This window comes from Phacochoerus africanus, chromosome 6 (assembly GCF_016906955.1).
Source record: "Phacochoerus africanus isolate WHEZ1 chromosome 6, ROS_Pafr_v1, whole genome shotgun sequence".
NCBI lineage: Eukaryota > Metazoa > Chordata > Mammalia > Artiodactyla > Suidae > Phacochoerus > Phacochoerus africanus.
In genome coordinates, this window is record NC_062549.1 from 106414710 (window position 1) to 106442146 (window position 27437).

Below are 27437 nucleotides of genomic sequence, written 5' to 3' on the forward strand. Positions count from 1 at the left end.
GAAACTCAGCCTTGTCGTTCGGTTTTAAACTTCAGATATCCAAAACTGTAAAGTAATAGTTTTTACTTTAAGCCACTAAATTTGTGGTAATTTTCTACAGCAGCAATAGAAAGCTAATACAACAGTACTAACAACTCTAACTAAAATGGTTTAAAAATGTTTACTATAGGCAGTTCAGAAAATGAAGGTACAAAAAAATTATTCATAAACCCACCAATCAAAGATAGCCACTCCAGCGTTTTCCTGGTGGCCTAGCAGTTAAGGATTCAGTGTTGTCACTGCTGTGACTCCAGTTTAATCCCTGGCCCAGGGACTTATGCATATGATGGGTGTGGCCAAAAAAGACAGTCACTCTATGCATCCAAAGGTATTATTTAATGTCAGAAGAGCACATAGTCACAGATGGAAACCCTACATTTCATTTAGTTTCAATACAAGTTTATTGGCTACCACGGAATAAAAATTAATCAAATGGACTAATGGGACACTTTGTAAATATTTATGAATGGATGTTTATATGTCTGTTTCACTCTGTTTTCTACCCCAAGGACTAGTGTTTATTACATCAGATCCTCTTTGCTTCTTCCATCCTTCGAATGTATTTCTGCATATTGGAACTCTATTTGCAGGTGACAGCTAACTAAAACTTAGTTAAAAGCAGGAGTTCCCCCTTGTGGTGCAGTGGAAATGAGTCCAACGAGGAACCATGAGGTTGTGGGTTCGATCCCTGGCCTCACTCAGTGGGTTAAGGATCTGGCGTTGCCATGACCTGTGGTGTAGGTTGCAGACGCAACTCAGATCCTGTGTGGCTGTGGAGGTGGTATAGGCCGGCAGCTGTAGCTCTGATTGGACCCTAGCCTGGAAACGCGCCATAGGCTGTGGGTGCGGCCCTAAAAAGCAAAAAAAAAAAAAAAAAAAGCAGTAAAAGGGTCTTTATTGGCTCATTTAACTGGTATGGAGAAGTGGAGGTGCCTTCAGGATCAATGAAATCTAGGGATTCCTGTCATCCTCATTGTTTTTCATCTCTCTTTTCTGTTTCTCCTTTTCTCACCTTATTCTCTTCTCCTGCAGAGAGGTTTCCTCAGGATAACTTGAGCCAAAGACGAGGCAGCTGCAGATGCACATCATCCCACTTTAGCAATCCCAGAGGAAAGCAAGGCTATCAGTACACATAATTCCAGAGAAGAATTTCAGTTGACCTCGTCTGGATTCCATGTTCAATCCTTGGACTCAGAGGTATGGCTGGGGGTTTGAGGTACTATGATTGCCCATACTCAGGGCACATGCCTGTGGCCTTGTGGCAGGGTACTATAGGCAGCAGCTGGATATGGTCAGCATTGCTATGAGCTGTGGTGTAGGTCACAGAAGCGGCTCGGATCTGGTGTTGCTGTGGCTGTGGCACAGGCCAGCAGCTGTAGCTCCAATTAGACCCCTAATCTGGGAACCTCCATATGCCTTGGGGAGGGGGGCCCTAAAAAGCCAAAAAAAAAAAGAAGAAGAAAAAAAAAACGGAGGTCAGTATCTGAATTTTTTAATAACTGTCTTTCGAAAGATATTATACAGGCATTCTCTGGTGGTGCAAAATATTCAGGATCTGGCATTAAGGATCTAGTGTTGTTACTACAGCGGCTTGAGTCACTGCTGTGGCATGGGGCATGGATTTGATCTCCAGCCCGGGAACTTCCACATGCTGTGGTCATGGCCAATAGGAAAAAAAAAAAAAAGATATTATGCAAATTCAAGATTACCCCCTCTCATCTCTGTCTGCCTTGGTTGGATTCTTATGTCTTTTGAGAGGGAAAGGGGTAAACTCAGCTCACTTGCAGTGAGTTACTGTAGCAGGGACTACTACTTATCCTCTAGTTTGTGTTATCCCCTTCTATATTAGAAGTTTTAGCTTCTGGGCACGTGGATGCTCAGCTTAAAACCAATTTCCCATCTGATCATGTGCGTGCATCATGTAACTAGATTGTGCTCGGTGAGATAAGAACTGAAGTGATGTATGCAACTTGAAAGTCATGCTTTTTCGTGTTATTGCTTTTGTTTTTTTAGGGCCCCCCCCCCGGTATATGGAGGTTCCCAGGCTAGGGGTCTAATCGGAACTACAGCTGCCAGGCTATGCACAGGCGCAACAATTCCAGACCTGAGCCATGTCTGGGACCTATACCACAGCTCACAGCAATGCTGGATCCTTAACCCACTGAGCAAGGCCAGGGATCCAACCCACGACCTCATGGTTCCTAGTTGGATTCGTTTCCCCTGCACCACAATGGGAACTCCACAAATCATGCTCTTGATTCCTACATTTTACCAACCAGGAATCTTATCCCTGGTAGTGATGACTTATCTAACATCACACGCTAAATTACTGTCGGGCTTCATTAAAAGAAAGGGTGGTGTATAAACAAGGAAAAAGGAGAATTCTGTGCTAATAATGATGTGAACAATATGCTTAGTATTTATTTTACTTAAATGATTAGTCTGTGCACAGTAGCAGGAAATTTCCATTTTAATGAGATTTGGATACAACATAGTAATTCATATTCATTATAATGGGATTTTACTGAACAGAAAAAAACCCCATTAATATCAGCCTCAATGTTTAGAATTTCCTTCAGTTAAGCTCTGGTTTTTGCAAAGCTGATTTTGCACTATCATTAAAAAAATTACAAGAGTTGAAGAGAATAGAAAGAAATATTCTAGTGGAGTTCCTACAGTGGCACAGTGGGTTAAGAACCTGACTGCAGGAGTTTCCATCATGGCTTAGTGGTTAACGAACCCGACTAGTATCTATGAGGATGCGGGTTCAATTCCTGGCCTTGCTCAGTGGGTTAAGGATCTGGCGTTGCCATGAGCTGTGGTGTAGGTCACAGACGTGGCTCGGATCTGGCGTTGCTGTGGCTGTGGTGTAGGCCAGCAGCTGAAGCTCCGATTAGACCCCTAGCCTGAGAACCTCCATATGCTGCAGGTATGGCCTTAAAGAGACAAAAGAAAGAAAAAAAAAAAAAAGAATCTGACTGCTGCAGCAGCTCAGGTCGCTGCAGAGTTACGGGTCTGATACAGCTGCAGCTCGTATTCAATCCCTGGCCTGAGGAACTTCCATATGCCATGAGGAGTACAGCCAAAAGACACGCACCAGTAATACTAATTTATATACAATTTGCTACAGATAAAATGCCTTTAAAATGCATAACATTTTGATATAACCAAGCTTTGTTCATGTGAATATATAATCTCACTCTACAGAATCTAAACATGAAATGAATGGTAAGCAGAATGTCCCATTACATTTCAATACGTGAAAAATGCTTTGTATATAATAGGAGGCAGTTCCCTTGTGGCACAGCTAGTTAAGCTGTCATTGTAGTTAATTAGATTGCTGCTGTTATGTGGGTTCAATCCCTGCCCTGGGAATTTCTGTATGTGGCAGGCACAGCCAAAAAGAAAAACAGATTAAATAAATAAATAGGAGCAGTAGGGGTTAATAGCCTAATATAAAATTTTCATTCTCTAGATCTTAAAGATTTTTGGTCCAGTAATTTGGGTATGGAGTTTAAGGTTACATAATTCAGGACAGTAAAAACCTCAGTTTCACCTTCCTCAGTCTTCCCTTTGTCTTCCATACTGTACGATTAAATTTTGTCAAAAGAAAGATGTGTATACAGCTTAGAAAATAACTCTTAAACCAAATTCTGTTAATGACCATATATGTTAGATTTATGCTTATAGCTGTAATTAAGTCGTAACGATTCACTAAAATTGGCCCTGAGAACATCTACTTAGTCATGCTTAAATGTCCTTTGTGTTATTTTATGTCTTGTACTTTTCACTAAATTTGAAGGTTTCAATCCACATTCTGTTAAGCAGAGAAACTGCATATTTCTTGTAGTTTTCTTGTCTGACCACAGAGGGCACAAGGTCATTAAAAAGTTAAGTATGTTACATAGGCACCAATTCATAATACCTGTCTGTTCCCCCGTTTCATGGCTTGAGAAAATGGAGATAATTAATTTACTCTGATACGTCACATATTGAAAGATTCTTCTGTTTCTTTGCAAGGTTAAACTTACTTCCCCCCCCCAAGGTTAAATTTAATCTCACGTAGACTTCACTTTCATTGTTACAAATATAAAGGGCACCAGACTCAGCAGAGGATCAACTTGTCCTGCTAAACTGTTAAATTCACACTTTGTAGATCTGCAAAGGAACAGTGTTCTACTTTATATAGAATAGCAATTACTTTGCCACCTTCAATCTCAATCTCTAACAAAAAGTAAACAATAGCCGATATTGTCACTGGGTTGCTGCTATGGCACAGGTTTAGTCCCAGAGATTTCCGTATGCCACAGGCAAGCCAAAAAAAAAAAAAAAAAGCAGTGATTAAAACAAAGGCAATGACAGTATTCTAGTAGCACAGTAGAAACAGATTAGAAAGTTAGAAACCAGGGAGTTCACATTGTGGCACAGTGGAAACGAATCTGACTAGGCTCCATGAGGATGCAGGTTCAATCCCTGGCCTCGCTCAGTGGGTCTGGGATCTAGGGTTGCCATGAGCTGTGGTGTAGGTTGCAGATGCAGCTCAGATCTGGCGTTGTTGCGGCTGTGGCTGTGTCTATGGCCGGCAGCTATAGCTCGGATTGGACCCCTAGCCTGGGAACTTTCATGTGCCTCGGGTTCGACCCTAAAAAGCAAAAAAAAAAAAAAAAGAAAGAAAGAAAGAAAAAGAAATAAGAAAGTTAGAAAACATAGTAACATAAAACAGTGAAAATTATAGCATAGCTAAATAAATTTCATCATGGGTAATAATACAGATTCCCAGTATTCTTCCAAGTTCACTGAATTTAATCAGTTATAAAAAGGGATTTTAAAGAGGAATCAGATATCTTCATACATCAGAGCCTTCTTGCAGCATAAGATAGTATAATAAATGAGTGCATTTTTTAATGTTAATACCAACTAATCAATTGTAATTGGTATAATTACTACTTTGCTCTTTTCTCCTAGTATTCATTATTGCTGAATACATAATTACCGCACAGGATATAATTTATTCTTTGGCAATATGTCAATTGCAAATCCAGCATTTTCAATAGATGTTTCCCTTTACTGAATTTGTATGTATTGAAAAGTGCACTGTAAGCCTATTTACTTCAGGGTTAAAAACTTGACAATTTCACTGAGTACTGAATGTTACTTGTTTCTAAACTACATCTATTAATCTCGGTGAAAAAAGGACATTTTGTAAAACAAGGCAAAAAAAGTGACTGTAGCCTATCAGCAATATAGCCAACCAATCTCTCTGTATCTTTTCCATACCACTTCTTTCCTTCAAAAGCTGTCAGACCAATCATTGTCTTATCAGTATATTTATCCACAGGCCCTTTGATGCTATAGGCTTTTTGAGGCAATAGGTCTATCCATGCTAACCACTTTACTACCTATTTTATTTTATTTTATTTTTAGCTTTTTTTAGGGCCACACCCATGGCATATGGAAATTTCCAGGCTAAGGGTCAAATTGGAGTTGCAGCTGCTGGCCTAGGCCACAGCCACAGCAATGCCAGATCTGAGCTGGGTCTGTGACCTGTACCACAGTTAGTGGCAATGCCAGATCCTTTAATCCACTGAGCAAGGCCAAGGATTGAACCTGTGTCCTTATAGATACTAGTCAGATTCTTAAGCCACTGATCCACAGTGGGAACTCCCTATTTTTAATTTTTATTTTATACTGGAATATAATTGATTTACAGTGTTGTGTTAGTTTCAGATGTACAGCAGTGATTCAGGTATACATAAACATGTTTTTATCCTTTTTCTGTTTTTTTTTTTCTTTTCACTGCCGCACCTGCAGCATATGGAAATTCCCAGGGTAGGAATTACCTATACCGCAACCACAACAACGCCAGATCCAAGCCACCTCTGCAACCTATGCTGCAGCTTGTGGCAATGCCAGATCCTTAACCCACTAAGCAGAAACGGGAACTCCTACATATATTTATTCTTTTTCATATTCTTTCTCCATTTAGGTTATTATAGAATACTGAGTAGAGCTCCCTGTGCTATGCAATAGGTCCTTGTTAATGATCTATTTTTGATATAGTAATGACTATATATTCATCTCAAACTCCTAATTTATCCCTCTCCCCTACTTTCCCCTTTGGTAACTGAAAGTTTGTTCTCTAAATCTATGAATCTTTTTCTGCTTTGTAAATAAATTCTTTTGTATCATGTTTTTAGTTTCTACAGATAAGTGATATCATATATTTGTCTTTCTCTGTGTGATAATCTCTAGGTCCATCCATGTTGCTGCAAATAGCACTGTATCATTCTTTCTTATGGCTGGGTAATATTCCACTGTATACAGGTACCACATCTTTATCCATTCCTCTGGTGATGGACATTTAGGTTGCTTCCATATCTTGCCCATTGTAAATAGTGCTGCAGTGGACATTGTGGTACATGTATCTTTTCGAATTAGGTCTTTCTCTGTATATGTATCCAGAAGTAGGATGACTTGATCATATGGTAACTATTTTTAGTTTTTTTGAGGAACTTCCATACTATTCTCCATAATGGCTATACCAATTTACATTCCCCACCAGCAGTGTAAGAGAGTTCCCTTTTCTCCATACCCTCTTGAGCATTTCTTGCTTGTAGGCTTTTTGATGATGGCCATTTTGACGGGTGAGGTGGTACCTCATTGTAGTTTTGATTTGCATTTCTCTAATTAACAGTGCTTAGCATTTTTTCTTGCGCTTTTTGTCTTTCTTTGGAGAAATAGCTATTTAGATCTTGTGCCCATTTTTTGATACTGAGCTGTGTGAGCTATTTGTATATTTTGTCAGTCACTTCATTTGCAAATATATTCTGCCATTGTGTGGGTTGTCTTTTCATTCTGTTTGTTGTTGTTGTTGTTTGTCTTTTTGTCCTTTCTACAGACGCACCCATGGCATATAGATGTTCCCAGGCTAGGGGTCTAATCAGAGCTGTTGCTGCCAGTCTATGCCAGAGCCACAGCAACATGGGATCCAAGCCACGTCTGTGACCTACGCCACAGTTCATGGCAATGCTGGATCCTTAACCCACTGAGCAACCAGGGATTGAACCCCCAACCTCATGGTTCCTAGTCAGATTTGTTAACCACTGAGCCACGACAGGAACTCCCCTGTCTTTTCATTTTGTTGATGATTTCCTTTGCTGTGCAAAATTTTTAAGTTTAATTAGGTCCTGTTTGTTTATTTTTGTTTTTATTTCCATTATTCTGGGAGGTAGGTCCAAAAAGACACTGCTACAATTTATGTCAGAGAGTGTTTTGCCCATGTTTTACTCTAAGGACCTAATAACATCCAGTCTTACATTTCAGTCTTTAATCCACTTGGAGCTTATTTTTGTGTATGATGTTAGAGAATGTTCTAATTTCATTCTTTTACATGTAGCTGTCCAGTTTTCCCTGCACCAATTATTGAAAAGACTTTCTTTTCTCCGTTGTATATTCTTGCCTCCTTTTTCGTAGGTTAATTGACCATAGGTTATGTGAGTTTATCTCTGTACTTCCTATCCTCTTCTGCTGACTATATTTCTGTTTTTGTGCCAGTACCATACTGTTTTGATAACTTTAGCTTTGTAATATAGTCTGAAGTCAGGGAGCCTGATTCCTCCAGCTCTGTTTTTTTCTCAAGATTGCTTTGGCTTACCACCAATTTAGAATGACAGTGTTTTTTTGTTTTTTGGGGTTTTTTTTGGTCTTTTTGCTATTTCTTGGGCCGCTCCCATGGCATATGGAGGTTCCCAGGCTAGGGGTCGAATTGGAGCTGTAGCCCCCGGCCTACACCAGAGCCAGAGCAACACAGGATCCGAGCCACGTCTGCAACCTACACCACAGCTCACAGCAACGCCGGATCGTTAACCCACTGAGCAAGGGCAGGGACCGAACCCGCAACCTCATGGTTCCTAGTTGGATTCGTTTACCACTGTGCCACGACGGGAACTCCGTAGAATGACAGTGTTTTGTTGCCCATTTTAATTCCAAGTTTTAAATGTATGAACTTTGTTCATGGTGCTTTTATTTGTTTGTTTCAGGGCTGCACCCAGGGCACATGGAAGTTCCCAGGTTGTTAGGGGTCAAATCCAGTCCTCATGGATTCTAGCTGGTTTCGTTACCACTGAGCCACAACAGGAACTCCTCATGGTGTTTTTTTGTTTGTTTGTTTGTTTGCTTGCTTTTTTTAAGGCCACCCTTGAGACATATGGAAGTTAGGGGTCCAATTGGAGCTACAGCTGCTGGCCTATGCCACAGCCACAGCACCACAGCTTTTGAGCTACATCTGCAACCTATACCACAGCTTGTGACAATGCTGGATCCTTAACCCACTGAGCGGGGCCAGGGAGTGAACCTGCATCCTCATGGATCCTAGTTGGTTTCATTAACCAGTGAGCTAAAATGGGAACTCCCTCCTCATGGTGCTTTTAGACTGAAGGACAGTAATCCACTCTGCTGAGAGCCATCTGTAGTATAATGGTTGGTGATTTAAAACAAAACAAAACAAAACAAAAAAAACTGGTGCTAAGTGCAAAATATATAAAAGAAAGTTATTTTGGACAACTGCAAAAAAAAAATCAAATCGTGTCACAATTTCTTTGTAAGCTGAAACCGCACTTTGTAAAATCTTCGGCTATGCTCCTATCAAAGCAGCTTTGACTTGCAAGTATAGCTAGTACTCTACAAGGCACCCAGCAATGTGTTCACTTAGCCCAGGATATATCCTGCCAAGCCATGATTTTATAAAAGGTAGATCTTGATGTTCTATCCAACAAATGTCAACAGTATTGAGGAAAACTGCTCAAACCAAAATCTGGGTTCACAAATTTTCTGTTAAACTAATAAGTAGCATAGATGAAGAATTGAGTGAAAATATAATTATCATGGGTGTTGCAGATTGATTCCCCGGGAAAAAAATCTGAGATTGAAATTACTGTGTAATAAGTTTCTTAGGGAATGTTCTTAGGATCAACATATGTGGGGGAGTGACAGGAAAAAAGAGTGGGCAGGAGGAGTAGTTACACTGTGATACAGTTACAAGAAAGACCTCAGTCCATCTTTACTGGGAGCTCTGGAGCTGAGATGATACTTCAGCTTTTCTGAACTGGTGTGTGTTTTCTGGGCCTTTGTAGATACTGTCAACCAGTTATTGAATGTGGGCTGCACCTGGTGAGGTAGCCTGACATTGGACAAGGTGGCTGTCTTTAGCCAAGGGCAACTTCCAGAAAGGGACTTAACTGAGAGCTGCCAGCTGTCTACTCTCCCAGAAGCTGGAGTGCTTCAGACCTAGAGTGGGGGTGGGGGGTGATCTGGGCCGAACCACAGCATCCACAACGCAGAAACTGGCAGTGGGAAAGAGTGTAATAGCAGTAAACATTTTGTACAGTAACACTAGCTAAGATCATATATGTCCTGTAGCTTAAATATATCACAGCCCTGCCCAAGAACCCACAGTAGCACTCTGTTCCTTCCAGGTCAGTTTTAAACCCCATTCTCTGGCGTATAAAAACCACCATCATCTGACCTTATGCTACCTCCTAAAACTCTACTTCCCATGAACTTCCAACTGAGATCTTCAAGTTCATTCGGAAGTGGACTCATATCTTTATTTCTGCCTGCACTCTTCTCTGTCTAAATCCAGCCCCATTCCACTCTCCATTAAGCTTCTATACACACATTATCTTACTGTCTTCGCTGAATTTGCATCCCATAGGCTCTGCCACAAAATTAATCCCTTACTTATTTATATAAATGACCTCCATCTGCAGTGTTTTTCCAGTCTGTGTGGATGGGGCGGAGGAGGATAGGCTAGGATCCCCAGTAGATTGAAAGCTCCTCCGTAGCAGGTTGTGTTGTCTTGCACCTTCCCATAACATCTGACCTGTTAGTGGGCATATGACAGGCATGGAATAGATTCAGAGGTTTAGAGACAAAAGAGACTTCAGGGATCATTTCGTCCAACCTAATTTTATAGATGACTTAACAGAGGCTCAGAAAGATTAAATTGTAATCCTCCTTTGAACTCCCATAGGACTTTGTACCTCTTTATAGTATTTATTGCTTTCTATTTTTTGCTAATTATCTGCCTACCTGTTTTACTTTACCTGTATTTTTAGAGACTACTTCTCTTCTGCCCATTGCTTACATGCTGGAATTCCCTAAGGCTCTGTTGGGTTGTTTTATCTGGGGCTTCCATTCCCAGAGGCTTCAATTACCACCAATAAGCTGGATGACTCTTCAGCCAACTCTACCTGGATGTTTTGTAAGATTCTAATACTGAACGTATTGTCCCTGATATCTCCCTAATCCTTACATTGAACTGGCCACACAGTCCTATTCATTTACTTGGGAAATGCCGCACTAATCCTGTATATCCTCTGTATTCACTGCCATTTATTATGAATTCAGGTCCTCCTTATCTCTGAATGATAGGAACAGCTTCTTCTCTGTGCCCCTTGTAACCACCTTTTCCTTCTACTCACCCTCAAAACTGCTACCAAAGTAATCTGCCTCCCCCTACCCCCACCACCCAAATTTACCTAGTAAATCATTCCTTTCTTGAAATTTTTTTTTTTTTTTTTTTTTTACTTTTTAGAGCTGCACCTGTGGCATATGGAAGCTCCCAGGTTAGGGGTCAAATCAGAGCTGCAGCTGCCAGCCACAGCCACACAGGTTCCAAGCTGCATCTTCAACCTACCCCACAGCTCAAGGCAACGCCAGATCATTAATCCACTGAACAAGGCCAGGAATCAAACCCGAAACCTCATGGCTACTAGTCAGGTTCGTTACTGTTGTGCCACAATGGGAACGCCTCCATTTCTTGAAAATTCTTTATTGGTTCTTTGTTACCAATAATTAAAAGTGAAACATTTTACCATGGCATACAAAGCTTTTAAGAGAGAGGCAGATAGTGAACTTAGTGGTTAAGTCAAACCTCCAGGAGTAAATTTTTTTTTTTTTTTTTGCTTTTTAGGGCCACACCCATGGCATATGGAAGTTCCCAGACTAGGGGTTGAATCAGAATGATAGCTGCCAGCCTACACCACAGCAGGAACTCTGAGCCTCGTCTGTGACCTGCACAATAGCTCATGGTAGTGCCGCATCCTCAACTCACTGAGCGACGCCAGGGATCAAACACATATCCTCATGGATCCTAGTCAGGTTTGTTTAACTGCTGAGCCACAAAAGGAACTCCAAGTTTATTCTTTTTTTCACACCCACGGCATATGGAAGCTCTGGATCCTTTAAACCACTGTGCCAAGCTGGGGATTGAACCCTTACCTCTGCAGCGACCGGAGCTGCTACAGTCAGGTTCTTAACCCACTGAGCCACAGAGGGAACTCCAAGTTTATTTATTCTTTATGTTTGTTTCCCATGTGAAATGTATGCACCAGAGTTGTTGTAAGGAACCCATGAATTAATACACATCAAGTGTGTGGAACAGTACATAGTTATTAAGTTCTGCTACGATTCCTAAATTGAAGACAAGTTATCTTTTGTCTCATCTACCAATGTATTATCTGAATACAATTCTTAAGCCACAGTGAAATTTTCCTAATTCTGAAACCTATCATAACATGCCCTTTCATTATTTTGTCCCTTGTCTTATGCTTTGTTCTCTCCGGAGAATACCTTCCCCCTTTTGCCACTGATGAATTTATGCTCATCCTTCAAGGAACAGGATAGGGTCATAGCCTCCTTGCAGCCTTCCCTAATACCCATTTCCATGTGCCAGTTGCATTCTTTCATATCTATTCTTTAAGGTTAGATACACTTTTGTATTTGCCTGTCACACATTATGTCAGAACTACCTGTTTACTTGTCCCTCCTCCCAGCCAGGATATGAGTTCCTAGAAGCCATGTGTTAATTTTTATTTCTCTAATGCCTAGTACAGCACCTAATACATATTGGGCATTTAAGAACTATTTATTAAAAGGAGATAGGAGTTCCCGTTGTGGCACAGTGATTAACGAATCCGACTAGGCACCATGAGGTTGCGGGTTTGATCCCTGGCCTTGCTCAGTGGGTTAAGGATCTGGCGTTGCCATGAGCTGTGGTGTAGGTTGCAGATGCGGCTGAGATCCCTTGCTGCTGTGGCTCTGGTGAAGGCCGGCGGCTACAGCTCCAATTAGATCCCTAGCCTGGGAACCTCCATATGCTGTGGGAGTGGCCTTAGAAAAGGCAAAAAGACAAGATAAATAAATAAATAAAATAAAATGAGATATATGTTTTTAGGGGAGTTCCCTTTGTGGCACAGCAGAAACAAATCCAACTAGGAAACATGAGGTGGTGGGTTCGATCCCTGGCCTCATGGGGTAAGGATCTGGCGTTGCTGTGAGCTGTGGTGTAGGTCGCAGATGCAGCTTGGCACCCAAGTGGCTGTGGCTGGCAGCTACAGCTCCAGTTCAACCCCTAACCTGGGCACTTCCATATGCTGCGGATGCATCCCTAAGAAGCAAAAAACAAAAACAAATATATATTTTTAATTGAATAAAATTTTAAGGAGTTCCCATCGTGGCTCAGTGGAAACAAATCTGACTAGGAACCATTAGGTTGTGGATTCAGTCCCTGGTCTTGCTCAATGAGTTAAGGATTCTGCATTGCCGTGAGCTGTAGTGTAAGTCACAGACCCAGCTCAGATCTGGTGTTGCTGTGGCTGTGGTGTAGACTGACAGCTGCAGCTCTGATTAGACCCCTAACCTGGGAACTTCCATATGCCTTGGGTGCAGCCCTAAAAAAGCAAAAAAAAAAAAAAAATTTTTTTTAAATGTTTTTGGCTAGGAAGGCTAAAATAGATTATAAGTATACCTTTTTTTTTTTTTCACAAAATCAATCTGTAATTCAGTGTAGCTCTAAATCTAGATACTAATTGGTTTACGTTTATTTGCTTATTTGGTTAGGATTTCATGATATGATTTTATAGTTTATCTAGAAGAGTAAATGTTTGAGAAGAGCCAGGTAACAGCTAACAAAGATGAATAATAGGTGGCAAGCCAAACCAAATAACCAGATAATAAAACTTATAAAGCTGTAGTAATTTATGAATATTGGTACTGATGGAGGAATGGACCTGAATCAAATCAAAGGAAAACATTGTAAGTAGAAAAATAGACCGAAATGCACAAAAATTTAGGATGCATTAAAAATCTTTTTCAGGGAGTTCCCGTCGTGGTACAGCAGAAATGAATCCAACTAGGAACCATGAGGTTGAGGGTTTGATCCCTGGCCTTGCTCAGTGGGTTAAGGATCTGGCATTGCCGTGAGCTGTGGTGTAGATCGCAGACGTGGCTCGGATCTGGTGTTGCTGTGGCTGTGGTGTAGGCCAGCAGCTGGAGCTCCAATTAGACCCCTAGCCTGGAAACTTCCATATGCTGCAAGTGCAGCTCTAAAAAGCAAAAAAAAAATCTCTTTTACATCAGTAGGGAAAGATAGATTACTTGAAATTGTAAGGCCATTTTGAAAAATATATATATATATATCTTTAATTTCTTCTTTATTCTTTGTATAACCATAAATTCTAGATAAATAAAAAATTACAGGAGTTCCCCTTGTGGCTCAGTGATAATGAAGCCAACTAGTATCCATGAGGATGTGGTTGGATCCCTGACCTTGCTCAGTGGGTTAGGGATCTGGCATTGCCATGGGCTGTGGTATATAGACCGGTGGCTGCAGCTCTGATTCAACCCTTAGCCTGGGAACTTCCATATGCCGGGGGTGCAGCCCTAAAAAGAAATTCTTTTTAAATGAATAAATAAAAACCCAGGGGAAGTTCCTGGTGTGGTGCAGCAAGTTAAGGATCTGGTGTTATCTCTTCTGCGGCTCAGGTTGCTGCTGAGGTGCAATTTCAATTCCTGGCTTGGTACACTGGTGTACCTTGCACCTGTGCCTTAGATTTGATCCCTGGCCCAGGAACCTCCCTCTGCCATGGGTTTTATTTATTTATTTTCTTTTTTGGCCACCCTGTGGCTTATGAAGTTTCCAGGTCAGAGCCACAGCTGCCGTCCTACACCACAGTCACAGCAACTCAGGATCGGAGCCATGTTTGCAACCTCCACCACTGCTCATGGCAATGCTAGATCCTTAACCCACTGAGCGAGGCCAGGGATCGAACCCACATCCTCATGGATAGTAGTTTCCACCGAGCTACTACAGGAACTCCAAATGAACCTTTCTTGAGAAAACCGCAGCCAGCAGAGAACATGGGCAAACTATAGCTAACAGGCTGGCCATGAGAATCAATTCAGATAAAAATCAAGTATGCAAAACTAAAGGTAGATGTAAGAAAAATAAAGATGGAAATGAGCATGACAGAAACATACATGCTCTTACAATGTAGGAAAATGAGAACCACCAAAAATCTGGAAGGCAACGCAAGAGAGAGACAATTTGGAGGTATAGTAAGTTTTGAAGACCTCATCTGAAATAGTGAAGAGTAAAAGGTATTATTTAAGGGTGACAAATCGGGTAGGAAAAGGATAAATAATGGCACAAAAGGAAGCCCTGAGTCAGGTAATATTACTGATTGAAATTGGATGAAGAGACGGAGATGAGACAAGAAGAAGCTACAGGATCACATCGTTCATGGGTTGGAAGTAATAAATATTGCTTAAACAAAGAAGGGGGAAAGTAGTATTATATTCTTATAATATATATTGTAAAGGCAACCATGAGAAAAATATCACAGTACATTTTAAATAGTAGAACTACAGTAACAAAAAAATGTAGAGGAGACAAAAGAATTAAACTTCTTGTTACTAAATATAAAAGAATATATATAAAATATGAATTGCAGAATAACCAAACACCACAGAGCACCTAAAGGGTGAACACTGCCCAAGTCAGGAAATGCAGCATTACTAGCATTCCTTTCTGATCCTAATCTCTTTCCCCACACAGATAACCACCACCCTGACTTTTATGCTAATGAGATGATTTTTCACAAGAATGCCTCATTTTCTTGTGCTTCAGGTGTACTGTGTTTTGCAGATATTGCAGTTTTGTTGTGGTTTTTTTTTTTTTTTAACAAACTGAAGTTTTGTGGCAATCCTGTGTTGAACATGTCTAACAGACCCATTTTTTTCCTCATTTTATTTATTTAAATTTTTTTCTTCCAGTTTTATTGTGACATAAGTAACATACACACTGTATAATTTTTGTGTGTGTCTTTTTAGGGCTGCATCAGCCACATATGGAGGTTCCCAGGCTAGGGGTTGAATCAGAGCTGCAGTCACCAGCCTACCCCACAGCCACAGCAAAACCAGATCTGAGACGTGTCTGCAACCTACACCACAGCTTGCGGCAATACCCGGTCCTAAACCCACTGAGCAAGGCCAGGGATCGAATCCACATCCTCTTAGATACTAGTTAGGTTCATTTACGCTGCACCACAATTGGAACTCCAGCAATAAAGAATTTTTAAGGAGTTCCCGTCGTGGCACAGTGGTTAACGAAACCAACTAGGAACCATGAGTTTGCGGGTTCAGTCCCTGCCCTTGCACAGTGGGTTAACGATCTGGCGTTGCCGTGAGCTGTGGTGTAGGTTGCAGACGCGGCTCGGATCCCGCATTGCTGTGGCTCTGGCGTAGGTGGCTACAGCTCTGATTCGACCCCTAGCCTGGAAACCTCCGTATGCCAAGGGTGCGGCCCTAGAAATAGCAAAAAAAAAAGAATTTTTAAATTAAGGTATGTGTATTTTTTAGACATAATGCTGTTTTACACTTAGACTACAATATAGTGTAAACATAACTTTCATATATACTGGGAAACCAAAAAATTCATATGACTCACTTTATTGTGATCTTTATTGTGGTGGTCTAGAACCAAACCTACAATATCTCTGAGGTATGCCTGTATATATATGTGTATGAGTGTGTGTGTGTGTGTATGTGTGTATGTGTATTCACTATCTATGTTTTTCTGGTTTTGCCTGATTTGGGACTTTATGTAAATAGAATCATATGATATATATTCTTTTATAAATTCCTTCTTTTATTTAAAGATGTGTTGGAGAGAGTTCATGTTGTGGCTCAGCAGGTTAAGAATCTGACTAGTATCCATGAGGATGCGGGTTCAATCCCTGGCCTTGCTCAGTGGATTAAAGGATCTGGTGTTGCCATGAGCTGCCGTGTAGGCCGCAGATACTGTTCGGCTCTGGCTTTGCTGAGGCTTTGGTAAAGGCCAGCAGCTGCAGCTCCAGTTTTACCCCCAGCCTGAGAACTTCCATATGCCCTGGGTGAGGCCCTAAAAAGAAAAACAGAAACAAATGTATTGGCGTTCCGGGGTAACGGGGTAACGTAGCAGTTAAGGAGCTGGTATCATCACTACTGTGGCATGGGTCATTGTTGTGGCCCAGGAACTTCCACATGCCTGGGGCTCAGCCAAAATAAATATACAAAAACCCCCACACATTTCAAGGAGGGGGGTTTCTCTCATGGCTCAGCAGAAACGAATCTGACTAGTGTTCATGAGGGTGCAGGTTCCATCCCTGGTGTCTCTCAGTGGGTTAAGGATCCAGCGTTGCCATGAGCTGTGGTGCTGTTCGCAGACAAAGTTCAGACCTGGTGTTGCTCCAATTGGACCCCTAGCCTGACAACCTCCATATGCAGTGGGTGTGGCCCTAAAAAGAGAAAACAAACAAAGAATCAAAAACATGTATCAAGATTCATCCATTATGTCACATATAGCTTTCTTTTGTACATTGTCTTAGAAGGATAGTATTTGATTGTGTGAACATAGCAATTTACTCACCATGCTTCTGCTCATAGATATTTGCATTTTATACAGTGTGTTGGTACCTCACCTAGGTTTTTATTTGCATTTTACCGATTACCAACAACATTAAGCGCTCTTTTTTTTTTTCTGTCTTTTGTCTTTTTAGGGCTGCATCTGTGGCATATGGAGGTTCGAAGGCTAGGGGTCAAATCAGAGCTGTAGCTGCTGGCCTACACCACAGCCACAGCAACAGCAGATCCAAGCCATGTCTACATCCTACACCACAACAGCAACACTGGATCCTTAACCCACTGAGCAAGCCCAGGGATCAAACCTGCATCCTCTGGATACTAGTTGGGTTTGTTAACCACTGAGCCTGGGAACTCCTGAGCATTTCTTCGATGATTGTTAAATGTCCTCATTTGTGAATTGCCTGTGGAGCGCTTTTCACCTATTTTTCCCCAGTGGGTCGCCTTTGTTTTCTAATTGATTTTAAAGATACCTTTAATAGTTAGGTTACGAACTTCTTTTGAGTTATATGTGTTGTAACCATATATGTCTTGTCTTTCTACTCTTTTTTAGGGTTTTTTGGATTACAGAAGTTCTTCTATTTCATGTACACCATTTTATAATTTTTTAATAATTTACGTATTTTAAAACTCACAGAAATCTTTCTCTATCCTTAGGTCAGGAAGACATTTATCATATTCTTCTATATTATCTTTGCAGCTTTATAATTTTGTTCTACATGGTAGATCTGTAGCTCTTCTGGGACTGCTTTTTGTGAAAAACGCTAGTTACTTTAAAAGGGGAGAATAAGGACTGGGCTCAAAATCTGTATGCAAAGCAGGTAGATCCATTGGTCTCTTCTCCCCCTGGGTGTGATTACAACAACTTCTCCAGATAGATGGATGGGTCACCTCCAGATAGATGCTTCTGAAAGTCTTCAAAAGGAGACACAGGAAACACACTAGAGGGCAGGGCTTTGCCTTATGGCTAAAAATGGAAGGAATAGATGAAAGTTTGGTCCCTTTTTCAGTTCTAGCACCTGAACTCAGGAAGCCAGGCATATGGTCTCTGGGAGATTGAAGAGAACAAATTGAATAGCCTCAGGAAAAATACCTACAGATGAAAAACAATTCTGGATACTCGATATATAAAAACTTCTTGATCACCTAACATTGTAGCCCACTGTGTAACAAATTACTCCAAAACTTAGCTGCTTAAACAACAAACATGTGGAGTTCTCTTGTGGTGCAGTGGGTTAAGGATCTATTATTGTCACTGCGGATGCTCAGGTCACTGCTGCGGAGAGGGTTTGATCCCTGGCAGGAACCTCCACATGTTGTGAGAGTGGCCAAACAATACAAATAAAATAAATAAACCCAAATATTTATTACCTCCCAGTTTCTGTGTTAAGAATCATGGTATGGCTTAGCTGAGTACTTCTGGCTCAAGGTCTCTTTTGGCATTGCAGTCTAGCTGTCAGCCAGGGATGCAGTTTCATCTTAAGATTCAAGTGAAGTAAGATCCGCATCCAAGTTCATTATGTGGTTGCTGGACTCTCTCCATGGAGTGGATTCAGGATGTGACAGCTTTCTCCCTGAGCAAGCAATGCAAGAAAGAGCACCACAGATGGAAGCCTCTTCATAAACTCATCTCAGACTTGACATCCTATTGCTTCATTCATATTTCGTTTGCTAGAAATGAGTCAGTAAGTCCAGCCTACTCTCAAAAGGAGAGGACTACACAAAGGCATTGCAAATTTAGGGGTCCCCAAGGCCACCTTCAGGTTTGATAATTTGCTAAGTCTCATAAAAATCACCGAAAGTTGGGAGTTCCCATCGTGGCGCAGTGGTTAATGAAGCCGACAAAGAACCATGAGGTTGCGGGTTCGGTCCCTGGCCTTGCTCAGTGGGTTAAGGATCTGGCGTTGCCATGAGCTGTGATGTAGGTCTCAGACGCGGCTCGGATCCCGCGGATCCCGCGTTGCTGTGGCTCTGGTGTAGGCCGGTGGCTACAGCTCCGATTCGATCCCTGGCCTGGGAACCTCCATGTGTCGCAGGAGTGGCCCAAGAAATGGCAAAAAGGCAAAAAGGCAAAAAAAAAAATCACTAAAAGTTGTTATGTTCATGGTTGCGGTTTATTACAATGAAAAGACAGAGATCAAAAGCAGCCAAGGGGAGAGGCACATAAGGCAGTGTCCAGGAGAATTGTAAGGGCAGAGCATCTGATCGATCATCTCCACACGCAGACATTGTGCAGATAGCACTTACTTCTCAGAGCAAAGATGTGTGACAGTACACATGGAACACTGCCAGCTGGGGCAGCTTCCCCCAGCCTTGGTGTCCAGAATTTGCACTGGGGTTTAGTCATGGAGATATGATTGACTGCTTGCCTGGCTGGCCTCAGGCTCCAGCCCCTCTGGAGGTTGAGCTGTTACTGTGCCGCCCAGAGCCACCACCATCCATCACATTGTTAGCACAGACTATCTGGCATGGCCCTATGCCCCCAGGTAAACAAGATACTCTTATCAGGGAGAATACTCCAAGGGCATAGAAATGAGCTTCCAGGAACTGAGGGCCAAGACCTCTTTAGAAAAAGGTGGATCCTTCACTGTAGAGGCGGGTAAGGGAGATAAGGATCACTGGGAACCTCCTGGAGCCTGCCCGCCACACCCCAAATTCGCATAACTTCCCCAGGCTGGGTTCCTGTCAGTTTTTAAGTGGCTTGATACATGTAATTGGATTACCACCATTTAGGAAAAGTCTCCAGTATAAGAGAGAGGCCTAAAGGGAGAGGAAAGAAGGAAACAGACTATTTAGGGAGTTAACTAAGCTCTAAAACCAACCGAGACAAAACAAACCCTGCAATATTACCAGGGAGAGGAAATATTGCATCCACAGGACAACACAGGAAAATGTGGCAAAGATAACAAGGAAGAGCATCCGAAGGTTAAAACATGGTAGATGAGGTTTTGTTGTTGGTTTTTTTGCCACACCTGTAGCATGTGGAATTTCCTGGGCCAGGGATTGAACCCTATTGCAGTTTCGACAACACCAGATCCTTAATTAACCCACTGTGCCACAAGGGAACTTCTAAAGCTTTTTAATCATTATAATTGTGGGAGATTGAGGAGGGGAAATAGGTGTGTTTTTGTGTATGCATTGAAGGGAGTGGAATGTAGTTTAGCTAAAAGTCCTCATTGTCCAAAATCAGAAGTAAATGAGGAATGAATTAGAAATTTGTAGGGCCAGAAACACGATTTGAGGGGTTCTTTAAAAAAAGTAGTACAAAATTACAGGTTTGAAGTTAAGAAAGGGGCCTTGAAAAGGGCCTGTTGAAAGTGAGACACTCTGAAACTTAAGCTGTATTAGTTTCACAATAAACCTCCCTCTGGCGGTCAATAGAAAGCATCTAAAATTGGAAAATGAAGAAATAAGAGTTGAAAAACTTTCCTTAGAAAAACATGATAAGTAAGTACCAAAAGAAAAACCTGAAAGAGTTGAATATTTGTGGTTGTGAGACTTGGCATAGAGTGGGTTGGGGCAAGGATTTACTAGTTTTTCTTTTTTTTTTAGGGCTGCACACTCGGCTCGGCATATGGAAGTCTAGGGGTCAAATCAGAGCCACAACTGCAGGCCTACACCACAGCAACAGCAACAGCAACAGCAACACCAGATCCAAGCCTCATGAGCGACACCAGGGATCGAACCCAAATCCTCATGGATACCAGTTGGGTTCTTACCCCGCTGAGCCACAATGGGTACTCTGGGGAATTACTATTTTTTACAATAAACCCTGGGTATAATATGTGGCTTTTTGCTCCATTCAGGGCCCCTCTCCTGTTTGTTTATTCGTTCATTACCTTTTTTAAAAAATTGCAGTTGATTTACAGTGTTGAGTCAATTTCTGCCGTACAGCAAAGTGACCCAGTCACACACATGTAGACATTTTTTTCTATTGCTGTCTTCCATCGTGTTCTATCCCAAGAGATTTGATGTAGTTCCCTGTGCTGTACAGCAGGACCTCATTTCTTATCCATTCTAAATGTACTAGTTTTGTGTCTACTAACCCCAAACTCCCAGTCCATCCCACTTCCTCCCCGTCCCCCTTGGCAACCGCCCATCTCTTCTCTGTGTCTGTGAGTCTGTTTCTGTGTTGTAGATAGGATTCATTTGTGCCATATTTTAGATCCCACATATAAGTAATATCAGTGGTATTTCTCTCTTTCTCTTTCTGACTTCACTTAGGATGAGAATCTCCTCTAGTTGCATCCATCTTGCCACAAATACCATTATTTTGTTCTTTTTTATGACTGAGTAGTCATTCATTCCCTTTTACCTCCATACCCCAGTACCAACTCCCCTTGTTTTTTTCTTTCTTTCTTTCTTTCTTTCTTTCTTTCTTTCTTTCTTTCTTTCTTTCTTTCTTTCTTTCTTTCTTTCTTTCTTTCTTTCTTTCTTTCTCTCTCTCTCTCTCTCTCTCTCTCTCTCTCTCTCTTTCTTTCTTTCTTTCTTTCTTTCTTTATTTATTTTTTGGTCTTTTGTCTTTTTAAGGCTGCATCCATGGCGTATGGAGGTTCCCAAGCTAGGGGTCTAATCAGAGCTACAGCTGCGGGCCTACGCCACAGCAATACGGGATCCAAGCCGTGTCTGTGACCTACAACACAGCTCACGGCAACGCCGGATCCTTAACCCACTGAGCGAGGCCAGGGATCGAACCGGAAACCTCATGGTTCCTAGTCGGATTCATTTCCACTGAGCCACGAGGGGGACTCCCCCCTTGTTTCTTATAGTAATGTTCTAATGTGTTTAATGCATCTTTTGACCAGTATGGTGAAATAGGCTGCTGGCTCCTCCCCTTGAGATTAACCTTGGGAAAACTGTGAGTTTCCAGGAACAAGCCAACCCTAAGAACCCCCTGAGCAGATAAAAGGTTGTGTGAAGTAGTATGTGTGTTGGGGGTGGTGAACTGAGGGGGTAGTGGTGGTGGTGGTTGCATCCTGGGACAGAATGTTGCCTTGGCTATGAGAGGGTAACTTGGAGAAAAACAGTTTACATTGCTCTCGCCTGTCCATCCCCTTGGCATTGGGGCAGTCACTGCCAGCCTTTACTGTAGAAATCTTTACTGTCCAGGACTTCTGGTCCAGAGATCAATTTATGACAGTAGGAAAACCCTGCTGGAGTGAAGAGTTAGGAAAAAGTGGATGGGCCAGCCATGCGCACGACTCCTGTTTTCTTAGCCTCCAGCCACCATGGCTGGTGGATGGCAATCCTGAGAGTGCTTCCTCCCAGTGATTCTTCTCCCAGAAGGTTTGACAGTAAAGTCCAAATGCTGGATTGCTGCTTAGAACAAGGATATGTGGTGTGATTTGCTGGTTTGCTAGTGCCTTGGGCTCCCCATCCTAGCAGTTTCTCTGGGTTGACAAAGACCGTGGTCTGGCTTCCCAGCCTTTTCCAACAGGCAGTGGCAAAGAGACTGGCCATCACACGCAGGGAAATATGGACTCACAGATCAAAACAGAGTAGAACTGAGCAGAAAGGAAGAAAAAGTAGGGGAGGAAACCACATCTGTCAAGGGAAGCAGAGGAACTAGAACAGATGATAAGTACTTTAAATAAACATTTTAAAAAGTGCATCTTCATATTTTATATTTGTTCTAACAAGTGTGTATACCTTTTTAGTATGAGGGTTTTTTTTATTGTCTGTCTATCTTTTTAGGGCTGCACCTGCAGCATATGGCTGTTCCCAGGCTGGGGATTGAATCAGAGCTACAGCAGCTAGCCTACACCACAGCCACAGCAACGCAGGATCCGAGCCGCGTCAGTGACCAACACCACAGCTCACTGCAGGACTGATCCTTAACGCACTGAGCAAGGCCAGGGATCGAACCTGCATCCTTATGGATCCTAGTCAGGTTCATTAACTGCTGAGTCACTACGGGAATTCCTGGTATGAGTTATTTTTAATTAACAAAGATGGAAAATTATGTTTTATAATACCTCTCATTCCATTTTTTTATTGTAAAAAAAAACAGTAAAATTTACTATCTCCACTTTAAAATATACAGTATCATTCTTTTTCTTACTATTTTTACTTACTATTTTGAGAACCGTCTGTGTAGCCAGCTTTAAACCTAGTCTGTTGCTATCAACTTATGCACCGATCTCCATGGTGAGAGTCTCCCAGCCAGGGACATGAGGGCAGCCTCTAGTTACTCACAGTTAAATAACACTGTAGTGAATAGTCTTGATTATTTCCTTGCATGGGCCCATTGGAGAATTTGAGAGATATACCCACGAGGGAATTTGCTGGATACAGAGGGTGGGTAATTTGACTGTTTGAGCAAACGTGCTCTCCAGGAGGGTGCACCAGGCCACACTCCCCACCAGCAGGGTATGGAGGTTCCCAGTTATTTTTGTTCCAAATATCTCTGATTATCAATGAATCTGAACATCATATGATTTGTAGCTTTTTTAGTTTCCTCTTTGCTAAATTATCTGTTCATATCCTTTGTTCATTCTTCTTTTGCGGTTGCTGATTTTGTTCCCTGTTGATTTATCAGAATTACCTGTATTCTAGATATTAATTAATCCCTTACTGAATTTGTGTGTGTGTGTGTGTGTGTGTGTGTGTGTGTGTGTGTCTTTTAGGGCCACACTCAAGGCATATGGAGGTTCCCAGGCTAGGGGTCAAATGGGAGCTGCCAAGCTACACCACACCCACAGCAACACAGGATCTGAGCCATGTCTGCAACCTACACTACAGCTCACAGCAAGGCTGGATCCTTAACCCACTGAGCAAGGCCAGGGATTGAAACTGTGTCCTCATGGATACTAGTCATATTCATTTCCTCTGAGCCTTGACAGAAACTCCCCCTTATTGCATTTAGATTGCAATTATCTCATTCATTCATTTGTTAAACTTCGTGGTGGGTTTCTTTGAACAAAATATTAAAAATATATATATTTGAAAACAATTTGGAGCTTATGGGAAAAAATATTTCAAGATATATAGCAATAGAGAACTTTCATTTGAGCATATCTTTCTGACTTGATGCCCATCTGTCTTTTATAGTTTGGTGTGTGATTTCCTATAAACAAGGTGTTCTCGTATATAATTACATCACAGTCCTCAAAATCAGGAAATTAACACTGTATAAACTTCAGACCCCTTTCAAGTTTCAACAGTTGTCTCAATAATATACTTTATAACAGAATAATCCAATCAATGGCATATATTGCTAATAGAAGGAAATTTCCTCAACCTAATAAAGGACATTTATAGCAATCTGAGATCTAGCATCATACTCAGTGGTAAAAGACTGAAAGCTTTTCCCTCTAAGATCAGGAACAAGACAAGGAATCTCTTTTTGTTGCTTCCATTCAACCTTGTACTAGAAGTTCCAGCCAGAGAAATTAGGCAAGAAGAAGAAATAAAAGGCATCAATATTGGAAGGAAAATACAAAAAATAACAAAAAAGAAAAAATATTAGAAAGGAAGAAGTAAAACTATTCCTGTTTGCAGATGACATGATCTTATATACAGAAAATCCTAAAATATCCACCAAAAAACTATTAAAGCTAAGAAACAGGAGTTCCCGTCGTGGTGCAATGGTTAACGAATCCGACTAGGAACCATGAGGTTGTGGGTTCGGTCCCTGGCCTTGCTCAGTGGGTTAACGATCCGGCGTTGCCGTGAGCTGTGGTGTAGGTTGCAGACGCGGCTCGGATCCCACGTTGCTGTGGCTCTGGTTTAGGCTGGTGGCTACAGCTCCGATTCGACCCCTAGCCTGGGAACCTCCATATGCCTCGGGAGCGGCCCAAGAAAATGGCAAGAAGACAAAAAAAAAAAGAAACATATTCAGGAAATTTGCATGTACAAGATCAGTGCACAAAATCAGTTGTATTTCTATATACTAACAGTGAACATTCTGAAAAGAAAATTAAGAAAACAATTTCATTTATAATACCATTTGAAAGACTAAAATTTTTAGGAATAAATTTAACCCAAGAGGCTTATAGTTTAAAAACATAGAACATTACACAAAATAATCTCCTTTGTGGTCACTTTTCCACTTCCCTCCTTTATTTTCTTTATAGCTCTTAGAACAATCATGAGTTATACAATTTAAATATTTTGGGATCTGGCTCCCCCATATTAGCATGTAAATTCCACAAGAACAAGGATTTTTGTCTTTTTTTTTTGTCTTTTTGTCGTTTTTTAGGGCTGCACCCCTCAGCATATGGAGGTCCCCAGGCTAGGAGTCCATCAGAGCTGTAGCCGCCGGCCTACGCCACAGCCACAGCAATAGTAATTCCAGATCCGAGCTTCTTCTGCAACCTACATCACAGCTCATGGCAATGCCTGATCCTTAACTCACTGAGGCCAGGGATCAAACCCACAAGCTGGTGGTTCCCAGTCAGATTTGTTTCTGCTGAGCCACGATGAGAACTCCAGGATTTTTGTCTTTTTAATTTATTACTAGGACGGTGCCCAGCCCAGAATAAGCAGAAGATATAAATGGTCACAGCCATTTTAACTTGTAATGTTCCAACATTTTATAAAGATACCATGTTACTTGTCAATAAATGTTAATTTTTGGAGAAGGAAGGCATAGTTGTGTAATGAGAACTTAAGGAACCGATGTCTTAAGACGGCCTATTGTTTGATTTACACTAAGTTTAAAGGAGCTGACTAGACAACAGCTGAAGAGCAGGGAAAGTGAACTTGAATTTGGGCACCATGACTGTTCACAGAACCAGGTCTAAGAAGGAACCTGGTGAGCATGGACCCATGGTACTGATTGCCTTCTGAAATAGAAACTATCGTTAATTAAGGACTCTTAGAATTCAGGGCAGATCTAAGCAAATAGTTAAGGATATAGGCGTTCCTTGATGGAACACTGATTTCAATTCAAATCAAACATCACAAGGTCTTTTCTCACTTTCTCCCACTCCATATTTCATTTTCCTCCCCCTACAGGGAAAACCCTGGGTCTCAATATCACTCATTTGCTCTTTCCTATATTATACGCAAGAGTTTCAAGATTGCAACACCTATATCACTACCAACAACGGATCTTCTAAGTAAAATTTTAAGATTTCGTTTTAGTTCTTTTTGCCTTCAAATCATATCCCATTAAATGAATGCAGTGAGAAGCTTGCACTCAAATGACTTGAATTATTTTTCTCTGAGCTTATATTAGTTGATATACAATTAAGTTTATTTTTCTTCTTATTCAAATTTAAAATTTGCTTTTAAAATTCACATGACGGAGGAGTTCCCATCGTGGCGCAGCAGAAACGAATCTGACCAGGAACCCTGAGGTTGCAGGTTTGATCCCCGGCCTCGCTCAGTGGGTTAAGGATCCAGCATTGCTGTGGCTGTGGTGTAGGCCAGCAGCAACAGCTCCGATTAGACCCCTAGTCAAGGAACCTCCTTATGCCAGAAGTGTGGCCCTAAAAGGACAAAAGACAAAAATAAACAAATAAATAAAATTAAAAATAAAATTCACATAATGGAGTACTGTGTAGTCATTAAAAAGATCAAGGAAGATCTCTATGTCCTAATGAGGAGTGAAATTGTAAGCTGCAAAATAGTATATATGGTAAGCTGAGTTTTGTGCAATAAAAAGGAGCAATATGAATATACGCACTCCCCCCCCCCAAAAAAAAAACCCAACACACATGTGCAGCAAGAAGAAACCAGTTCCTTAACAGTCCTGTTCTGTTTTCTTGCTAATGGGTATTGTGTATCAAATATTTTATATATTCCAAACAGGAAGAAGGAAATGGAGAAGGAGCAGCAGACTTCCACTTTAATCGCATCAGCCTGGACTGAGTCACCTGGTCACACTTAGCAACAAGAGGGCCCCGGGAGCACAACCCTCTACGTCAGATGAAGGTGAGTAAAAAAGCGTTTGGAGGGAAGACTGAATGAGCCAACCTCCTGCATCTGCCACTACTTCCCTTTTATTTTTTAAAAGTGAAACTGAAGATGGTCATTAGTTAGACTCATTAAACTATAACTTGCTTGTCTAGTAAATAGTAAATTGTAATCTGTCTTCACTGATCGAGCTTCCGAAACTGCACGCCCTTCAAGCTTCACGTAACTCAGACAATGTATCAGGAGATTCCCTTCACATCTGACTATAGATAGCATCTGTGACATGAGTCTTAAGATGTGTGCTTAACATTGCTTTTTTTTTTTTTTCAGGAACCCTGAGTCAGCTCTTGTCCAGTTCAAGCCGGTTGAGACCACAGACCCCTCAATTGGGCCTGCTCGAGTGTTCCACAGGTGACCTTTTGAGTCAGAGGGCTGAAAATTCCATTGGATCATGCTAACACCGCTGGTGTTCTGAACATACACCCTGTCCAGAAGCATGAAGCCCATCTGCACTGCGCAGAGCAACCATTCAATCCTTCCTCACGTTTCTTACCCACAGTCGCCTTGCCCTGTACCTCTGCCGGCACTGTGCCCTTTACTCATAAATATCCCAACCCTCTTGCCTTTGGGAGAGCAGACTTCGAGATCTGTTCTCCTGTCTCATGAGTAAACCCTCTCACTGCTGCAAACGTCAGCGTCTGTCAGGCAAAAGAACATGGTTTGGTAACGAAATGACAGGAATCTAAAGAATTAGCAACAAGCATTTTTCAAAAGTGTTAAAGTGCTTATAATAAAAG

General features: G+C 41.5%; 1 long non-coding RNA gene across 1 annotated transcript; it reads left to right on the forward strand.

Moving 5' to 3' along the window:
- Positions 1-972: 972 nt before the first annotated feature.
- LOC125128935 (uncharacterized) lies at positions 973-27437 on the forward strand. Its single transcript, XR_007135352.1, has 3 exons — positions 973-1236; positions 26536-26658; positions 26971-27437. It is a non-coding gene; the product is annotated as an uncharacterized LOC125128935 (long non-coding RNA).